The sequence below is a fragment of the Cupressus sempervirens genome, chromosome 1 (genome assembly GCF_028749045.1).
Source record: "Cupressus sempervirens isolate cs-2001-9-10 chromosome 1, ASM2874904v1, whole genome shotgun sequence".
NCBI classification, from domain to species: Eukaryota; Viridiplantae; Streptophyta; class Pinopsida; order Cupressales; family Cupressaceae; genus Cupressus; species Cupressus sempervirens.
The window spans coordinates 607,788,443-607,808,066 of NC_143118.1; the positions used below are offsets into that span (position 1 = coordinate 607,788,443).

At 48.8% G+C, this 19,624-nt stretch overlaps 3 non-coding genes across 3 annotated transcripts; all 3 read left to right on the forward strand.

Annotated features, from left to right (window-relative positions):
* Positions 1-12,478: 12,478 nt before the first annotated feature.
* LOC149579037 (18S ribosomal RNA) lies at positions 12,479-14,265 on the forward strand. The gene has a single exon (XR_016357601.1). It is a non-coding gene; the product is annotated as an 18S ribosomal RNA (ribosomal RNA).
* Positions 14,266-14,974: 709 nt separating this feature from the next.
* On the forward strand, positions 14,975-15,128 carry LOC149579038 (5.8S ribosomal RNA). The gene has a single exon (XR_016358156.1). It is a non-coding gene; the product is annotated as a 5.8S ribosomal RNA (ribosomal RNA).
* Positions 15,129-15,352: 224 nt separating this feature from the next.
* LOC149579039 (25S ribosomal RNA) lies at positions 15,353-18,755 on the forward strand. The gene has a single exon (XR_016357835.1). It is a non-coding gene; the product is annotated as a 25S ribosomal RNA (ribosomal RNA).
* The last annotated feature ends 869 nt before the right edge of the window (positions 18,756-19,624 follow it).

Here is a 19,624-nt window from a genome sequence, read left to right on the forward strand (position 1 = left end):
CGGCCAGGTCGGCCCACCAAGTCACCAAGTACTCTCACCAAGTTGACTCTCTAAGTTCGTTCATCAAGTCACCCCGCTAGGTCGGCCCACCAAGTCGAATCTTTAAGTCTGTTCATCAAGTCACCATCCTGATCTGGCTGAGCCATTCTGGCCGAGCCATGCTGGCCGAGCCGATCTGGGCGAGCCGATCTGGGTGAGCCATTCTGGCCGAGCCATGCTGGCCGAGCCGATCTGGGTGAGCCGTTCTGGCCAAGCCATGCTAGCCGAGCTGTTCTAGCCAAGCCATGCTGGCTGAGCCGATCTGGGCGAGCCATTCTGGCTGAGCCGATCTAGCAGAGCTCCATAAATAGGGTCGTGGATGGCTGTTTGGTCACATTTTTCATTGAATTGGATTTTTAAGGGAGTTGTCTGTGCTATCGCAGATTTCTAATGCAAAGCGAGCGTCACACTAATAGCTTATATAGGAGAGGTTGTTGCTGCGAGCCTCTCCCATGCCCCTTTCATTGATTCAACATTGGTGTCTAGGCGGATTAGTTTGTTGGGTTTTCAAATGGTGTATGCTGATGTTGAATCAATGAAAGGGGTATGAAGCGATCTAAGTGCTTTTCCTCGGCTCTCCTTTAGATCATGTTTTCTGATGACTCAATTTTGGAAAAAGTGAGGCGGCGGTTGCCGATCCATGGCGTGTCTTTTTGGCTTGAGCAATTTGTCATGGTGTACTTATCGTGGCTACATGGGAGCTTTAATATCGAAAGCTCTCGGCGAAAAATGGTGGCCAAGCCATGCTGGCCGACCCGATCTGGCTTAGCCATTTTCGTCGACCCGATCTAGCTTAGCCATTTTCGTCAACCCGATCTGGCTCTTCTTTCTCACTCCATCGGCACAAATTCGGGCATTGTTCGACAGCAGTTGTCATTCCAATGTGTCATTGCGGTGATCTAGAGAGCGATGCTAAGTACGAGAGCTTGCGTCTAGCATTTGGGGATGTTTGTACAAGCAAGCAGGGGAGCTTCTCTTATCGGAACCTCTCCATGGCCTTGTAATATAGACCCAGTGCGGAAGATATCGATGGATACATGCCTTGGATTCTAAATTTGTTCAGCTAACATTGGTTTTTGTGAGAGAAGGGTACGAAAGCACTTCCCGATGGCTACGCGGGAGCTCCCTAAGATCGCCTCTGTGCCAACTCGATCGGCACAACATTGGGAATGGTTCGACAGCAGTTGTCATTCCAATGTGTCATCAGGATGTCTTGGAACGCGGCCTTTCAAGGGCGAGCTCGCATCTAGCACTTGGATTGTGCATCGTCACAAGTGAATGGGGAGATCTCTTTGTGAACGGCGGCATGGCAATTGCAAGAGAAAATTGACTTAGTAGTTGGAGCATTGGCCTCGGGCCATTGTGAAGGCCTTGCAATTTCTCTATAATTGTAACCTATGTTTGCGCAGTAGTAGAGTTTGCATGTTAGATTAGCCTTTGTTCTTGACAGTTTGAAGTACTCTCACCAAGTCAGCAAGTCACCATGCTGGCCGAGCCGATCTAGGCGAGCCATGCTGGCCGAGCCGATTTGGGCAAGCCATTCTGGCCGAGCCGATCTGGGCGAGCTCCAAAAATGGTGTCGTGGATGGCTATTTGGTCACATTTTTCATTGAATTAGATTTTTAAGGGAGTTGTTCGCGCTATCGCAGATTTCTAATGCTGAGTGAGCCTCGCACTAATAGCTTATATAGGAGAGGTTGTTGCCGCGAGCCTCTCCCATGCCCCTTTCATTGATTCAACATTGGTGTCTAGGTGGATCAGATTGTTGGGATTTCAAATGGTGTATGCTGATGTTGAATGAATGAAAGGGGCATGAAGCGATCTCAGTGCTTTTCCTTGGCTCTCCTTTAGATCATGTTTTCTGATGACTCAATTATGGAAAAGGTGAGGCAGTGGTTGCCGATCCATGGCGTGTCTTTTTGGTGATTTTAAAACTTGATCTAAACGTGAGCCCTTGTCTAGCACTCTGGTGTTGCTTGGTATAATGGCAATTTGCTATGGGTGCTCGGGGCTCTAGCAATGTTGTCATGGTGTACTTATCGCGGCGACATGGGAGCTTTAATATTCAAAGCTCTTGGCGAAAAATGGTGGCCGAGCCATGCTGGCTGACCCGATTTGGCTTAGCCTTTTTTTCAGCCCGATCTGGCTCTTCTTTCTCACTCCATCAGCACAAATTCGGGAGTTGTTCGACAGCGGTTGTCGTTCCAATGTGTCATTGCGGTGATCTGGAGAGCGATGCTAAGGGCAGGAGCTTGCGTCTAGCATTTGGGGATGTTTGTGCAAGTGAGCAAGGGAGCTTCTCTTATCAGAACCTCTCCATGGCCTTTGAATATAGACCGAGTGCCGACAATATCGATGGATACGAGCCTTGGATTCTAAAATTGTTCAGCTAACATTGGTTTTTGTGAGAGATGGGTATGAAAGCACTTCCTGATTGATATGCGGGAGCTCCCTAAGATTGCCTCTGTGCCAACTCGATCGGCACAACATTGGGAATGGTTTGATAGTGGTTGTCATTCCAATGTGTCATCGGGATGTCTTGGAATGCAGCCTTCCAAGGGTGAGATCGCATCTAGCACTTGGATTGTGCATCATCACAAGTGAATGGGGAGATCTCTCAGTGAATGGCAGCATGGTGATTGCAAGAGAAAATTGACTTAGTAGTCAGAGCATTGGCCTAAGGCCATTGTGACGGCGTTGCAATTTCTCTATAATTGCAACCTATGTTAAAGCAGTAGTAGAGTTTGCATGTAAGATTGGCCTTTGTTCTTGACAGTTCCAGGAGATGACCTCCGAAACTTTTGGATTGGGCCCCTTCAAGGTGAAATTCATCCAGTTGATCAGATGAGCTCGATGACCATTTCACTCCCTTGGCTCCATGAATTCAAATCCCATCCAGCTGCCATGAAGCCATCCTGATTTTGCTATGCGAGGGCTCTCTCCCCAGAGTCGTTCTCTTTGCAACAACTTCTTTGGCAAAAAAATTAAGGAATGGTTCGGCAGCGATTCTCGTTCTAATGGTGCCATTGTGGTGGTTGCCTGGGCAGCGATCTAAAGGGCGAGCCATCGTCTAGCAGTTGGGCTGCACATCACGGGAGACGAGCCATGTCTTGTGTGAGCAAGGACGAATGCAGCCTCAGATTAAAAATGAAATCAACGACATCAGATCTATATATAAGAGCGGAATGAAGCAGCAGCCCGTTTGCTATGCACGGCTCCCCAAAGTTTCTCGTCTTTCTCACTCCATCAGCACAAATTCAGGAGTTTTTCGATAGTGGTTGTCGTTCCAATGTGTCATTGTGGTGATCTGGAGAGCGATGCTAAGGGTGGGAGCTTGTGTCTAGCATTTGGGATGTTTGTGCGAGCGAGCAGGGGAGCTTCTCTTATCGGAACCTCTCCGTGGCCTTTGAATATATAGACCCAGTGCCGACGATATCGATGGATACGAGCCTTGGATTCTAAATTTGTTCACAGCTAAGATTGGTTTTTGTGAGAGATGGGTATGAAAGCACATCCCAATTGCTACGCGGGAGCTCCCTAAGGTCGCCTCTGTGCCAACTCGATCGGCACAACATTGGGAATGGTTTGACAGTGGTTGTTGTTCCAATGTGTCATCGGGGGATGTCTTGGAAAGTGGCCTTTCAAGGGCGAGCTCGCATCTATCACTTGGATTGTGCATCGCGTCGCACCTATGTTTGCGTAGTAGCAGAGTTTGCAAGTAAGATGGTCCTTGTTCTCGAGAGTTCCAGGAGATGACCTCCGAAACTTTTGGATTGGGCCCCTTCAAGGTGAAATTCATCTAGTTGATCGGATGAGCTCGATGACCATTTCAGTCCCTTGGCTCCATGAATTCACATCTCCTAACTGATGACAATCTTTTGCTCCTTAGATGACCTAATAATAAATTGGGTCGTGGATGGCTGTTTGGTCAGAATTTTCAACAATTTGGATTTTTATGGTGGATGTCAGTGTGTTCACTAATTTTTAATGCAGAGCGAGCCTCGCACTAATAGGTTATATAGGAGAGGTTGTTGCCACGAACCTCTCCCGTGCCCCTCTCATTGCTTCAACGGCAGTGTCAAGGCGGATGGAAATGTCAGATTTTGAAACGGTGGACGCCGACGTTGAATCAATTGGAGGGGCATGAAGCCCACCCTCGAGGTGCTATTCCTCGACTCTCCTTTAGATCATGTTTTCTTGTCACTCAACTGGCGCAATTTCAGAAAGCAGTTGGGCTGCGCGTCACGAGTGACAAGGGAGCCTTTGTGATCGGAAGCTCCCCGTAGCCATTCGATGAGAAGAGCCATTGCTTGTGTGAGCAAGGACGAATGCAGCCTCGAATTCTAAACAAAATCAACGACATCGGATCTATATATAAGAGCGGAATGAAGCAGCAGCCTGTTTGCGATGCGCGGCTCCCCAAAGTTGCTATTCTTTCTCACTCCATTGGCAAAAATTCGGGAGTTGTTCGATAGCAGTCGTCATTCCAATGGTGTCATTGCGGCAAAATTTGTTCATAGCTAAGATTGGTTTTTTTGAGAGATGGGTATGAAAGCACATTCTGATTGCTACGCGGGAGCTCCCTAAGGTCGCCTTTGTGCCAACTCGATCGGCACAACATTGGGAATGGTTCGACAGCGGTTGTCGTTCCAATGTGTCATCGGGGGATGTCTTGGAAAGTGGTCTTTCTTTCAAGGGCAAGCTCGCGTCTAGCACTTGGGTTGTGCATCACGTCACAAGTGAATGGGGGATGTCTTGGAAAGTGGTCTTTCTTTCAAGGGCGAGCTCGCGTCTAGCACTTGGATTGTGCATCGCGTCACAATTGAATGGGGAGATCCCTTTGTGAACGGCGGCATGGTGATTGCAAGATAAAATTGACTTAGTCAGAGCATTGGCCTCAGACCATTGTGACAGCCTCGCAATTTCTCTTTAATTGCAACCTATGTTTGCGCAGTAGCAGAGTTTGCATGTAAGATGGGCCTTGTTCTCAAGAGTTCCAGGAGATGACCTCCAGAACTTTTGGATTGGGCCCCTTCAAGGTGAAATTCATCCAGTTGATCGGATGAGCTTAATGACCATTTCAGTCCCTTGGCTCCATGAACTCACATCTCCTAACCGATGACAATATTTTGCTCCTCTGCCGACCTCATAAAAAATTGGGTCGTGAATGGCTGTTTGGTAAGAATTTTAAAGGATTTGGATTTTTAAGGCAGATGTCGGTGTGTTCGCTAATTTCTAATGCAGAGCGAGCCTTGCACTAATAGCGTATATAGGACAGGTGGTTGCCACGAGCCTCTCCCATGCCCCTCTCATTGATTCAACGCCGGTGTCAAGGCAGATGGATATGTCAGATTTTGAAACAGTGGACACCGACGTTGAATCAATTAGAGGGGCATGAAGCCCACCCTGGATGTGATATTCCTTGACTCTCCTTTAGATCATGTTTTCTTGTCACTCAGCTGGCGCAATTTCGGAAAAGGGTTTGGTAGCGGTTGCCATCCCTCACCGCGTCTACTTGGTGATTTTAAAACTCGATCTAAAATAGGAGCCCTCGTCTAGCACCTTTGTCCGGTGTTGCTCGGGTATTGCATAAAATTATGCCATCGGCATGAATCCCCCAACGAATGCCTATGCTTGGACCCTCTCTTAGATCACCTTCTTCGATCACTCGACCGACACAACTACGGAAGAGACTTGGCAGTGGTTTCCATTCTACAGCACGTCTATTCAGCGATTTCGAAGTTGATCTAATGGCGAACCCTTGTCTCTAGCCATGAGGTGGGTGCTTGGCGCTCTAGCAAAATTTTTTGCATGCCTATCGTGGCTACAATGGGAGAAGTGGTTGCCGCGAGCCTCTCCTGTGCCCCCCTCATTGATTCAACGCCGCTATCAGGACAGATGGACATGTCCGATTTTGAAACAGTGGATGCCCACGTTGAATCAATCAAAGTGGCATGAAGCCCACCCTCGAGGGTGCTATTCCTGGACTCTCCTTTAGATAATGTTTTCTTGTCACTTAGCTGGCGCAATTTCGGAAAAAGGTTTGGCAGCGGTTGCCAGCCCTCACCGCGTCTACTTGGTGATTTTAAAACTCGATCTAAAATAGGAGCCCTCATCTAGCACCTCCGTCCGGTGTTGCTCGGGTATTGCATAAATTTATGCCATCGACGTGAATCCCCCAACGTATGCCTATGCTTGGACCCTCTCTTAGATCACCTTCTTCTATCACTCGACCGACGCAACTACGGAAGAGACTTGGCAGTGGTTGCCATTCTACAGCACGTCTGTTCAACGATTTCAAAGTTGATCTAATGGTGAGCCCTTGTCTCTAGCCATGAGGTGGGTGCTTGGCGCTCTACCAAAATTTTTTGCGTGCCTATCGCGGCTACAACGGGAGAGGTGGTTACTGCGAGCCTCTCCCGTGCCCCCCTCATTGATTCAACGCCACTGTCAGGGTGGATGGATATGTCAGATTTTGAAACGATGGACGCCGACGTTGAATCAATTAGAGGGGCATGAAGCCCACCATCGAGGGTGCTATTCCTCAACTCTCCTTTAGATCATGTTTTCTTGTCACTCAGCTGGCACAATTTCGGAAAAAGGTTTGGCAGCGGTTGCCAGCCCTCACCGCGTCTACTTGGTGATTTTAAAACTCGATCTAAAATAGGAGCCCTCGTCTAGCACCTCCATTCGGTGTTGCTCGAGTATTGCATAAATTCATACCATTAGCGTGAATCCCCCAATGAATGCCTACGCTTGGACCCTCTCTTAGATCACCTTCTTCGATCACTCGACCGACGCAACTATGGAAGAGACTTGGTAGCAGTTGCTATTCTACAGCGTGTCTGTTCAGCAATTTCAAAGTTGATCTAATGGCGAGCCCTTGTCTCTAGCCATGGGGTGGGTGCCTGGTGCTCTAGCAAAATTTTTTGCATGCCTATCATGGCCACAATGGGAGAGGTGGTTTCCGCGAGCCTCTCCCGTGCCCCGCTCATTGATTCAACACCGCTATCAGGGTGGATGGAAATGTCAGATTTTGAAACGGTGGATGCTGAAGTTGAATCAATTAGAGGGGCATAAGCCCACCCTTGAGGGTGCTATTCCTGGACTCTCCTTTAGATCATGTTTTCTTGTCACTCAGCTGGCACAATTTTGGAAAAAGGTTTGCTAGCGGTTGCCAGCCCTCACATCGTCTACTTGGTGATTTTAAAACTTGATCTAAAATGGGAGCCCTCGTCTAGCACCTCCGTCCGGTGTTGCTTGGGTATTGCAAAAAATTTTGCCATCAGTGTGAATCCCCCAACGAATGCCTACATGCTTGGACCCTCTCTTAAATCACCTTCTTTGATCACTCGACCGATGTAATTATGGAAGAGACTTGGCAGCGGTTGCCATACTACACCGCGTCTGTTCTACGATTTCGAAGTTGATCTAATGGCGAGCCCTTGTCTATAGCCATGAGGTGGGTGCTTGGCGCTCTAGCAAAATTTTTTGCAAGCCTATCACAGCTACAATGGGAGAGGTGGTTGCCATGAGCCTCTCCCATGCCTAGCTCATTGATTCAATGCCGCTGTCAGGGCGAATGGATATATCAGATTTTGAAACGGTGGATGCCGACGTTGAATCAATTAGAAGGGCATGAAGCCCACCTTCGAGGGTGCTATTCCTGGACTCTCCTTTAGATGATGTTTTCTTATCACTCAGCTGGCGCAATTTTGGAAAAAGGTTTGGCAGCGGTTACCAGCCCTCACCGCGTCTTCTTGGTGATTTTAAAACTCGATCTAAAATGGGAGCCCTCGTCCAGCACCTCCGTTCGGTGTTGCTCGAGTATTGCATAAATTTTTTCCATCGGCGCGATTACCCCAACGAATGCCTATGCTTGGACCCTCTCTTAGATCGCCTTTTTCGATCACTCAACTGACACAATTACGAAAGAGACTTGGCAGCGGTTGCCATTCTACACCACGTCTATTCTGCGATTCCAAAGTTGATCTAATGGCGAGCCCTTGTCTCTAGCCATGAGGTGGGTACTTGGCACTCTAGCAAAAAAATTTTGCGTGCCTATCGCGACTACAATGGGAGAGGTGGTTTCCACGAGCCTCTCCAGTGCCCCCCCCATTGATTCAGTGCCGCTATCAGGGCGGATGGATATGTCAGATTTTGAAATGGTGGACGCCGACGTTGAATCAATTAGAGGGGCATGAAGCCCACCCTCGAGGGTGCTATTCTTGGACTCTCCTTTAGATCATGTTTTCTTGTCACTCAGCTGGTGCAATTTTGGAAAAAGGTTTGGTAACAGTTGCCAGACCTCACCGCGTCTACTTGGTGATTTTGAAACTCAATCTAAAACGGGAGCCCTCATCTAGCACCTCCATCTGGTGTTGCTCAGGTATTGCATAAATTTATGCCATCGGCATAAATCCCCTAATGAATGCCTATGCTTGGACCCTCCATCTGGTTTTTCTCGAGTATTGCATAAATTTATGCCATCGGCGTGAATCCCCCAATGAATGCCTATGCTTGGACGCTCTCTTAGATTGCCTTCTTCGATCACTCGACTGACACAATTACGAAAGAGACTTGGCAGCGATTGCCATTCTACACTGCGTCTGTTCTACAATTTTGAAGTTGATCTAATGGCGAGTCCCTATCTCTAGCCATAAGGCGGGTGCTTCGCGCACTATCAAAATTTTTTGTGAGCCTATCGCGGCTACAATGGGAGAGGTGGTTTCCGCGAGCCTCTCCCGTGCCCCCCTCATTGATTCAACGCTGCTGTCAGGGCGGATGGATATGTCAGATTTTGAAACGATGGATGCCGACGTTGAATCAATTAGAGGGGCATGAAGCCCACCCTCGAGGGTGCTAATTCCTGGACTCTCCTTTAGATCATGTTTTCTTGTCACTCAGCTAGCGCAATTTCAGAAAAAGGTTTGGCAGCGGTTGCCAGCCCTCACCGCATCTACTTGGTGATTTTGAAACTCGATCTAAAATGGGAGCCCTCGTCTAGCACCTCTGTCCAGTGTTGCTCGGGTATTGCATAAATTTTTTCCATCAGCGCAAATCCCCCAATGAATGCCTACACTTGGACCCTCTCTTAGATCACCTTCTTCGATCACTCGACCGACGCAATTACGAAAGAGACTTGGCAGCGGTTGCCATTCTACACCAGGTCTGTTCTACGATTTCCAAGTTGATCTAATGGTGAGCCCTTATCTATAGCCATGAGGTGGGTGCTTGGCGGTCTAGCAAAATTTTTTGCATGCCTATCGTGGCTACAATGGGAGAGGTGGTTGCCACAAGCCTCTCCCATGCCCCCATCATTGATTCAACGCCGCTGTTGGGGCAGATGGATATGTCGGATTTTGAAACGGTGGACGCCGACGTTGAATAAATTAGAGGGGCATGAAGCCCACCCTCGAGGTTGCTATTCTTGGACTCTCCTTTAGATCATGTTTTCTTGTCACTCAGCTTGCACAATTTCGGAGAAAGGTTTGGCAGCGCTTGCCAGCCCTCACCGCGTCTACTTGGTGATTTTAAAACTTGATCTAAAACGGGGGCCCTCGTCTAGCACCTCTGTCCGGTGTTGCTCGAGTATTGCATAAATTTATGCCATCGGCGCGAATCCCCCCAGCGAATGCCTGCGCTTGGACCCTCCCTTAGATCACCTTCTTTGATCACTCGACCGATGCAATTACGGAAGAGACTTGGCAGCGGTTGCCATTCTACACTGCATCTATTTTGCGATTTCGAAGTTGATCTAATGGCGAGCCCTTGTCTATAGCCATGAGGTGGGTGCTTGGCACTCTAGCAAAATTTTTTGCGTGCCTATCATAGCTACAATGGGGGAGGTGGTTGCCGCAAGCCTCTCCCATGCCCCCCTCATTGATTCAATGCCACTGTCATGGCAGATGGATATGTCAGATTTTGAAATGGTGGACGCCGACATTGAATCAATTAGAGGGGTGTGAAGCCCACCCTCGAGGGTGCTATTCTTGGACTCTCCTTTGGATCATGTTTTCTAGTCACTCAGCTGGTGCAATTTCAGAAAAATGTTTGGCAGCAGTTGCCAGCCCTCACCGTGTCTTCTTGGTGATTTTAAAACTCGATCTAAAATGGGAGCCCTCTTCTAGCGCCTCTGTGCCAACTCGATTGGCACAACATTGGGAAATGGTTCGATAGCGGTTGTCATTCTAATGTGTCATCGGGGGATGCCTTGGAAAGTGGCCTTTCAAGGGCGAGCTCACATCTAGCACTTGGATTGTGCGTCGCATCACAAGTGAATGGGGAGATCTCTCTGTGAACGGCAGCATGGTGATTGCAAGAGAAAATTGACTTAGTCGGAGCATTGGCCTTGGGCCATTGTGACGGCCTTGCAATTTCTCTTTAATTGCAACCTATGTTTGCACAATAGCAGAGTTTGCATGTAAGATGTGCCTTGTTCTTGAGAGTTACAGGAGATGACCTCCAGAACTTTTGGATTGGGCCCCTTCAAGGTGAAATTCATCCAGTTGATCAGATGAAGCTCAATGTGCTTGTATCTATTCCGAGATGGTAATGATGGTCATTAATTTGTGGCGGTGAGTATTATCCCATTCGGTAATCGCAATGGCAGAGCTGGTGGGAAGTACTTGTCGCTTTGTTTTGTGGGATATACCCTATATGTAGGTGTCTGCACAGCTTGCAACACACTACACATTTGGTGTTCGATTCTAAGATGTGCTTGTTGCTGAGTGTGTATGGAGTCGTATCTTTTAGCCAAGGGCTCCGTCTCATTGGCACATTCTATCATTGCATTTTTATCCTGCCCGAACGGCAAGAAGGAAAGAGATGGTTGCACAGGTGCATTGCTTGACGTCCCTAATTTCATCAAGGGTCCACTCTCCACCCCTAAGTTTTTGCCAATCGGTAGAGCCTTGGGATTGAGACAGGGGCCGACGAAAGGTTTGGTTGCCGCATAATTTATTCGCTAGTGCATTCTCGGTGCGTTCTTGCCTCTTCACTGTCTCATCCTACAGAAGTACATGGCACTGTCGTGACATCCTTTGTGGTCCAGGCCAGTAGAAGCGTACAGTATTACTGATAATTTTTGTTTGAATGCGGAAACTCTCCATGCCTTGTCCTGCCCTGTACGATCCGAACGGTTGCGGCTCGTGGGTTCTGCGAGAGATACTCTTCTTCAGCTCCCCCCTAAAGAGAGCGTTCGGTGTTTGCATTGTGTGGACAAAAAGCCCAAGGAGTTTCATCTCTCTCTTCAAATGTAAAATTCTGGGAGGGCTTGTCGAAGTATGGCCGTTTGTACGGGGTGCACCAAAAAGCGTGTAGGAGGCATATGCCTGGGAAATGGATGTCTCTGAGTGTGCTTACTCGGTCACGTGTGCAGTGTACATCTTTGCATTACGACCCTGCTGTGAGCATTTGTGATTCAAGAATTTTGGGGGAATGGGTTTAGTACGAGATGTTCTTCTCAGGCTCCTGTGAACCAGAGCGCTCATCTTTGCAATGCTCCGACAAGTGCAGGCCCAACGTGTCTGTCTAGGGGAAGAAATCACACGAATGCTTTTTTTCGAGATGTGGGTGCTCGCGGGTGGTTCCCTTGCAGTGCCAGTTCTTTGGTATGTGCATGTGCATGAGATTGAAGATTGTCTGACAATGCTAGTGTGAGTGTTCAACCGTAGGAACTTTTCTGTACCTACACTGGCAGATCACGTGTCACGGGGAACAATTAGCGAGGTTGTGCTAGGAAAGGAGATATTTGCCAGAGGTTAGACATGTTCATGTATGCGGGCAGGCTCTCATCACCTATAAATGTGCGTAGGGGGTGTTGTTATACACGATGCCCTTGAGCAGCCTTATAATTGAGGTGGTCGCGTGCACAGTGATGCCCCCGCCAATCGCATAACCAGCCATGTTTTCAACTCACACGGCCCTTCACCCTACAGCACGGTGGTCTTCGTTGGCACTTCGGCAACCAGCTCTTCGTCATGGGAAAATGTTTGTTGCGATCGAGAAGGACTTTTTCTGTGTGGGTGCACCTCAACAAGCATGTAGGAGGCATATGCCTGGGAAATGGATGTCTCTAAGTGGCCTTACAATTGAGGTGGCTACGTGCGTGGTGCATCTCGTATAGACTCGGGGCTTCTTTCCGAGTAGTGGCGACAGTGAGTTTGAGGGTAAAGGGTTTCGTACAGGATGTTCTTCCCAGGTGCCTGTGAATTGAGGCTCCCTGTTTGGCCCTCTCCGATCGATGATGGGACACTTTCCTCTTGTGTGAAATCTTTGAGCATTACGAGTCCTGCATGTGCTGTGAACGTCATTCTTGTTGCTTGTGCGGTGGATTATGTTTGGATGCATGATGGAGTGAATGCAAATTTCAGTTTCCCATCGCGGTGAGCATCCCTTGGCTATAGCAGGTCTTGGGGGTCCCCTCATTGTTAGAAGCTACCTGGTCGATCCTGCCAGTAGTCATATGCTTGTCTCAAAGATTAAGCCATGCATGTCTATGTATGAACTATTTCAGACTGTGAAACTGCGGATGGCTCATTAAATCAGTTATAGTTTCTTTGATGGTACTTTGCTACTCGAATAACCGTAGTAATTCTAGAGCTAATACGTGCACCAAATCCTGACTCTCGGAAGGGATGCATTTATTAGATAAAAGGCCGGCGCAGGCTCGCCCGCTATTCCGGTGATTCATGATAACTCGACGGATCACACGGCCTTTGTACTGGCGACGCTTCATTCAAATTTTTTCCCTATCAACTTTCAATGGTAGGATAGAGGCCTACCATGGTGGTGATAGGTGACAGAGAATTAGGGTTCGATTCCGAAGAGGGAGCCTGAGAAACGGCTACCACATCCAAGGAAGGCAGCAGGCGTGCAAATTACCCAATCCTGACACAGGGCGGTAGTGACAATAAATAACAATACTGGGCTCATCGAGTTTGGTAATTGGAATGAGTACAATCTAAATCCCTTAATGAGGATCCATTGGAGGGCAAGTCCGGTGCTAGCAGCCGCGGTAATTCCAGCTCCAATAGCATATATTTAAGTTGTTGTAGTTAAAAAGCTCGTAGTTGGACCTTGGGTCGTCACGGTCGGTCCACCTTCTGGGTGTGCACTGGCCCTCACATCCCTTTTGCCAGCGGCATGTTCCTAGCCTTTATTGGCTGGGTCGCAGTTTTGGTGCTGTTACTTTGAAAAAATTAGAGTGCTCAAAGCAAGCCTACGCTCTGAATACATTAGCATGGAATAACGCGATAGGAGTCTGGTCTTGTTCCGTTGGCCTTCGGGACCAGAGTAATGATTAATAGGGACTGTCAGGGGAATTCATATTTCATTGTTAGAGGTGAAATTCTTGGATTTATGGAAGACAAACCACTACAAAAGCATTTGCCAAGGATGTTTTCATTAATCAAGAATGAAAGTTGGGGGCTCGAAGATGATCAGATACCATCCTAGTCTCAACCATAAACGATGCCGACCAGGGATCGGCGGATGTTGCTCTAAGGACTCCGCCAGCACCTTCTGAGAAATCAAAGTGTTTGGGTTCCGGGGGGAGTATGGTCGCAAGGTTGAAACTTAAAGGAATTGACGGAAGGGCACCACCAGGAGTGGAGCCTGCGGCTTAATTTGACTCAACACAGGGAAACTGACTAGGTCCAGACATAGTAAGGATTGATAGATTGAGAGCTCTTTCTTGATTCTATGGGTGGTGGTGCATGGCCGTTCTTAGTTGGTGGAGTGATTTGTCTAGTTAATTCCATTAACGAACAAGACCTCAGCCCGATAACTAGCTATGCGGAGGTTCCCCTTTGTGGCCAGCTTCTTAGAGGGACTATGGCCTCCTAGGCCATGGAAGTTTGAGGCAATAATAGGTCTGTGATGCCCTTAGATGTTCTGGGCCACACGTGTGCTACACTGATGCAACCAACGAGCTTCTCTCCCTGGCCTGAAAGGTTTGGGAAATCTTGCCAAATTGCATCGTGATGGGGATAGACCATTGCAATTATTGATATTCAACAAGGAATTCCTAGTAAGCGCGAGTCATCAGCTCACATTAACTATGTCCTTGCCCTTTGTACACACCGCCCATTGCTCCTACTGATTGAATGATCCGGTGAAGTGTTTGGATCGGTGATGTCACGAGAAGTTCACTGAACCTTATCATTTAGAGGAAGGAGAAGTCGTAACAAGGTTGCCGTAGGTGAACCTGCGGTAGGATCATTGTCAGTTCGAGACCCTGAATCGTGTAGGGGATGGAGCTGGCCTCCTCCCTGCCCCCAAAATCTTGGTGACGTGCGAACACTCGGCCCTGCAATGATGTGCTGGACAGCCAAGCTACGGGTCCAGCGCTGTCGAGCTCGGGGGTCACATCGAATGCCCGTGATCGAAAGCATGGATTCCCCGCGGGGCAAAGAAGAGACTCGAATGCAATCTAGATTAGGATCGGTGCCTTTGAATGACATCCACGTCGGAGTGAGAGGTATCTGCTCAGTTGTAGTGCAGAGGGGGTCTGGGCCTCATCCCCCATTGAGATTTCATGGTTCGATTGTATGCACGGCACTGTGGCAGGGATCTGTCATTTCGATGATGGCAAGTCAGGACTGCCGCAACCTCCCGTTGCCTTGCCCAGGTGTGTTGACTCATCGCTTGGAGTGTTCTGTGTTTAGGATGGGTGCACTCGCATGATTTGCGGGGTAGGGGCCCCGTCTGCTGACACGGCTCTCCCATGCATCGCCTCCCACCTTTGCGAGGGGATGGGGTAGGGACACACCACAGTGTTCCTCGTCGCACCCATTGGGCGCTCAAGGTTTGGGATGTGTCAACACCCAACAACACATGGGTGCATCGCGCACCTTAGAAATCCAAAGAACGAAGCCTGAGCCAGTGCCTTGCACACTTGGGTCATTGAAAGGCAAAAACAAAACAAAATCATGACTCTCAGCAATGAATATCTCGGCTCTCGCCACAATGAAGAATGTAGCAAAATGCGATACTTAGTGTGAATTGCAGAATCCCGTGAATCATCAAGTCTTTGAATGCAAGTTGCACTCGAGGCCTCGGCCAAGGGCACGTCTACTTGGGTGTCGTACTACAAAATTTTGCCCTCCTCAGTGAGGAGTGGAGATGGCCGTCCATGTCCGCAAGTGGCACGCGATCGGTTGAAATGAGCACGAGGTCCGTCGATTCGTCGTGACGAGTGGTGGCTCGCAAAGGTCAGCGTTGGTTTGTGCCAATCAAACGATTCCTCGCGAGGAACTTTATTCTGGGCTCAGCGGCCCGCCGTAGTGCGGGCATTACTGCATCTCTACCGTGTCCCCAAGTTAGGCATGAGTACCTACTGAGTTTAAGCATATCAATAAGCAGAGGAAAAGAAACATACCAGGATTCCCCTAGTAACGGCGAGTGAACCGGGAATAGCCCAGCATGAAAATCGACGGCCGCACCTGTCGAATTGTAGTCTGTAGAAGCATCCTCAGTGACGAACTAGGCCCAAGTCCCCTAGAAGGGGGCGCCGAAGAGGGTGAGAGCCCTGTCAGGCCCGAACCCTGTCGCACCATGAGGCGTTGTCGACGAGTCGGGTTGTTTGGGAATGCAGCCCTAATCAGGTGGTAAATTCCATCCAAGGCTAAATACGGTCGAGAGATCGATAGCGAACAAGTACCGCGAGGGAAAGATGAAAAGGACTTTGAAAAGAGAGTTAAAGAATGCTTGAAATTTTTGGGAGGGAAGCGGATGCAGGCCGATGATGTGCCTCGGTCAGATGCAGAACGGTGTGAGCCAGTCCGCCGCTCGGTTCGGGGGACGTGCCAGTGCAGGCTATCACGGCGGCACAAGCGCGACCTTCTGGTCGCACAAATACTTTTGTCGCAGCGGTAGAGGAGCGAAGCGCGTGCCTTTATGGTAGGCTCTTGGGCACCTGTGCACTCGTGGCACTGGCCAGCGGGCTTTCCATCTGACCTGTCTTGAAACACGGACCAAGGAGTCTAACATGTGTGCAAGTTGGCAGGTTGGGAAAACCTGCGAGGTGCAAGGAAGCTGACTAGCAAGATCCCCTCTCAGGGGGTGCATCGCCGACCGACCCTGATCTTCTATGAAGGGTTCAAGTGCGAGCACACCTGTTGGGACCCGAAAGATGGTGAACTATGCCTGAGCAGGGCAAAGCTAGAGGAAACTCTAGTGGAGGCCCACAGCGATACTGACGTGCAAATCATTCATCTAACTTGGGTATAGGGGCGAAAGACTAATCAAACCGTCTAGTAGCTGGTTTCCTCTGAAGTTTCCCTCATGATAGCTGGAGCTCACGTGCGAGTTTTATCGGGTAAAGCAAATGATTAGAGGCATCGGGGGCATAACGTCCTCGACCTATTCTCAAACTTTAAATAGGTAAGTCAGCACGGCTGCTCTGTTGAGACGTGCCATGAAATCACGAGCTCCAAGTGGGCCATTTTTGGTAAGCAGAACTGACGATACGAGATGAACCGAAAGCTGAGTTACGGTGCCAAATTGCGTGCTAACCCAGATCCCACAAAGGGTGTTGGTTGATTAAGATAGCAAGACGGTGGTCATGGAAGTCAAAATCCATTAAGGAGTGTGTAACAACTCACTTGCCAAATCAACTAGCCTCGAAAATGGATGGCGCTAAAGCGCACAACCTATACTCGGCAGTCGGGGCAAGTGCCAAGCTCTGATGAGTAGGAGGATGCGGGGGTTGTTGCGAAACCTTGGGCGTGAGCCTGGGTGGACCGGCCCCCGATGTAGATCTTGGTGGTAGTAGCAAATATTCAAATGAGAACTTTGAAGACTGAAGTGGGGAAAGGTTCCATGTGAACAACACTTGGACATGGGTTAGTCGATGCTAAGAGATGGGGAAACCCTGTTTCAAGGGTGCACTTTGCGTGATCATCGAAAGGGAATCAGGTTAATATTCTCGAACCGGGATGTGACGATGGACGACAATGTTAGGAAATCTAGAGACATCGGCGGGGGCCCCGGGAAGAGTTATCTTTTCTTTTTAACAGCCTGCCCACCATGAAATCGGTTCAACCAAAGATAGGGTCCAGCGGCTGGAAGAGCACCGCACGTCCTGCGGTGTCCGGTGTGCCTTTGGTGGCCCTTGAAAATCTAGAGGACTGAGTACCATTCATGCCCAATCGTACTCATACCCGCATCAGGTCTCCAAGGTGAACAGCCTCTGGTCAATAGAACAATGTAGGTAAGGGAAGTCGGCAAAATGGATCCGTAACTTCAGGAAAAGGATTGGCTCTGAGGGCTGGGCCTAGGGGTCTCCGCCCCGAACTCATGGGCTATTGGAGGCCTGCCAGAGCTGCTCCCATGGTGACGGCGGGCCGTCGCATGCCAATTGGGCGACGGATGCAGGACGCCCCCTTCGGAGGGCTTTCCCTAGGCGATGAACAGTCGATTCAGAACTGGTACGGACAAGGGGAATCTAACTGTTTAATTAAAACAAAGCATTGCAATGGTCCCTACGGATGCTGATGCAACGTGATTTTTGCCCAGTGCTCTGAATGTCAAAGTGAAGAAATTCAACCAAGCGCGGGTAAATGGCGGGAGTAACTATGACTCTCTTAAGGTAGCCAAATGCCTCATCATCTAATTAGTGACACACATGAATGGATTAATGAGATTCCCACTATCCCTATCTACTATCTAGCAAAACCACAGCCAAGGGAACGGGCTTGGCAGAATCAGCGGGGAAAGAAGACCCTGTTGAGCTTGACTCTAGTCCGACTTTGTGAAATGACTTGAGAGGTGTAGAATAAGTGGGAGCTTTCAGGCGCAAGTGAAATACCACTACTTTTAACGTTATTTTACTTATTCCATGAGGCAGAGACTGGGCAATGCCCCTATTTTTGGCCTTAAGGTACGTCTAGGCACGCCGATCCGGGCGGAAGACATTGTTAGGTGGGGAGTTTGGCTGGGGTGGCACATCTGTTAAAAGATAACGCAGGTGTCCTAAGATGAGCTCAACGAGAATATAAATCTCATGTGGAACAAAAGGGTAAAAGCTCATTTGATTTTGATTTTCAGTACAAATACAAACCGTGAAAGCGTGGCCTATCGATCCTTTAGACTTTTGGAATTTGAAGCTAGAGGTGTCAGAAAAGTTACCACAAGGATAACTGGCTTGTGGCAGCCAAGCGTTCATAGCGACGTTGCTTTTTGATCCTTCGATGTTGGCTCTTCCTATCATTGTGAAGCAGAATTCACCAAGTGTTGGATTGTTCACCCACCAATAAGGAACGTGAGCTTGGTTTAGACCGTAGTGAGACAGGTTAGTTTTACCCTACTGATGATCCGCGCTGCGATAGTAATTCAACTTAGTACGAGAGGAACCGTTGATTCACACATTTGGTCATCGCGCTTGGTTGAAAAGCCAGTGGCACGAAGCTACCGTGTGTCGGATTATGACTGAACGCCTCTAAGTCAGAATCCACGCTAGATGCGGTGCATATCTCTCTCCGGCTGCATCGCGACCCACAGTAGGGGTGCTCTTGCACTCCTAGGGGCGCGTGTCATTGGCCATCTCCGATCGGTGCACTAGCCCATTGGAGCAACCTTGGATATTAATTTCAAGTGGTCGGTGAGAAGAATCTTTTGCAGATGACTTAAATAAGCGACGGGGTATTGTAAGTGGTAGAGTGGCCTTGCTGCCACGATCCACTGAGATTCAGCCCTCTGTCGCCTCAATTCGTAAAACCATTTTTGACTCTGAGATGGGTGGGATTTGTAATTAGTGCGAGGGCGAGAAAATATCCCAAGTGCCAAATTTCGGGTGGGGGTGGGGTTTGCAAGGTTTTTTCTTGCGAGCTTGTAACAATCTCTCAGGTGCCAAATTCCTGGCAGGTGGGGTTTACAATTTGTGCGAGTGCGGGAAAAATCTTCCAAGTGCCAAATTTTGGGCAGGTGGGGTTTGCAATTTTTTGCGAGGGCGAGAAAACTCTCCCAGGTGCCAAATTTTGAGCGGGTGGGGTTTTGTGAAAATTTCTGTGAGGGCAAAGAAATCTCCCAAGAGCCAAATTCTCGACGGGTGGGGATTTTGCAATTTCTGCCAGGGCGGAAAAATCTCCCAAGTGCCACATTTCGGGTGGGTGGGGTTTTGCAAAAATTTCCGCGAGGGCGAAAAGATCTCCCAAATGCCAAATTCTCGGTGGGTGGGGTTTGCAATTTCTACCAGGGCAGAAAAATCTCCCGAGTGCCAAATTCCGGGAGGGAGGGAGGGGTTTTGTATAAATTTCTGCCAGGACAGAAAAAGCTCCCGAGTGCCAAATTTTGGGCGAGTGGGGTTTTGTAAAATTTCCACGAGGGGGAAAAAAATCTCCCGAGTCCCAAATTCTGAGCTGGTGGGGTTTGCGATTTTCGGAAGGGAAGAAAAATCTCCTGAGTGCCAAATTCCCCGCGGGTGGGGTTTCGTGATTTCTGCAAGTGCGAAAAAGTTTTCCAAGTGCAATTTCCATGTGGGTCGGGTTTGCAATTTCTGTGAGGGCGAAAAAATCTTCCAAGTCCAAATTCCGGGCAGGCGGGGTTTCGCAATTTCCAAGTGCCAAATTCTGAGCGGGTGGGG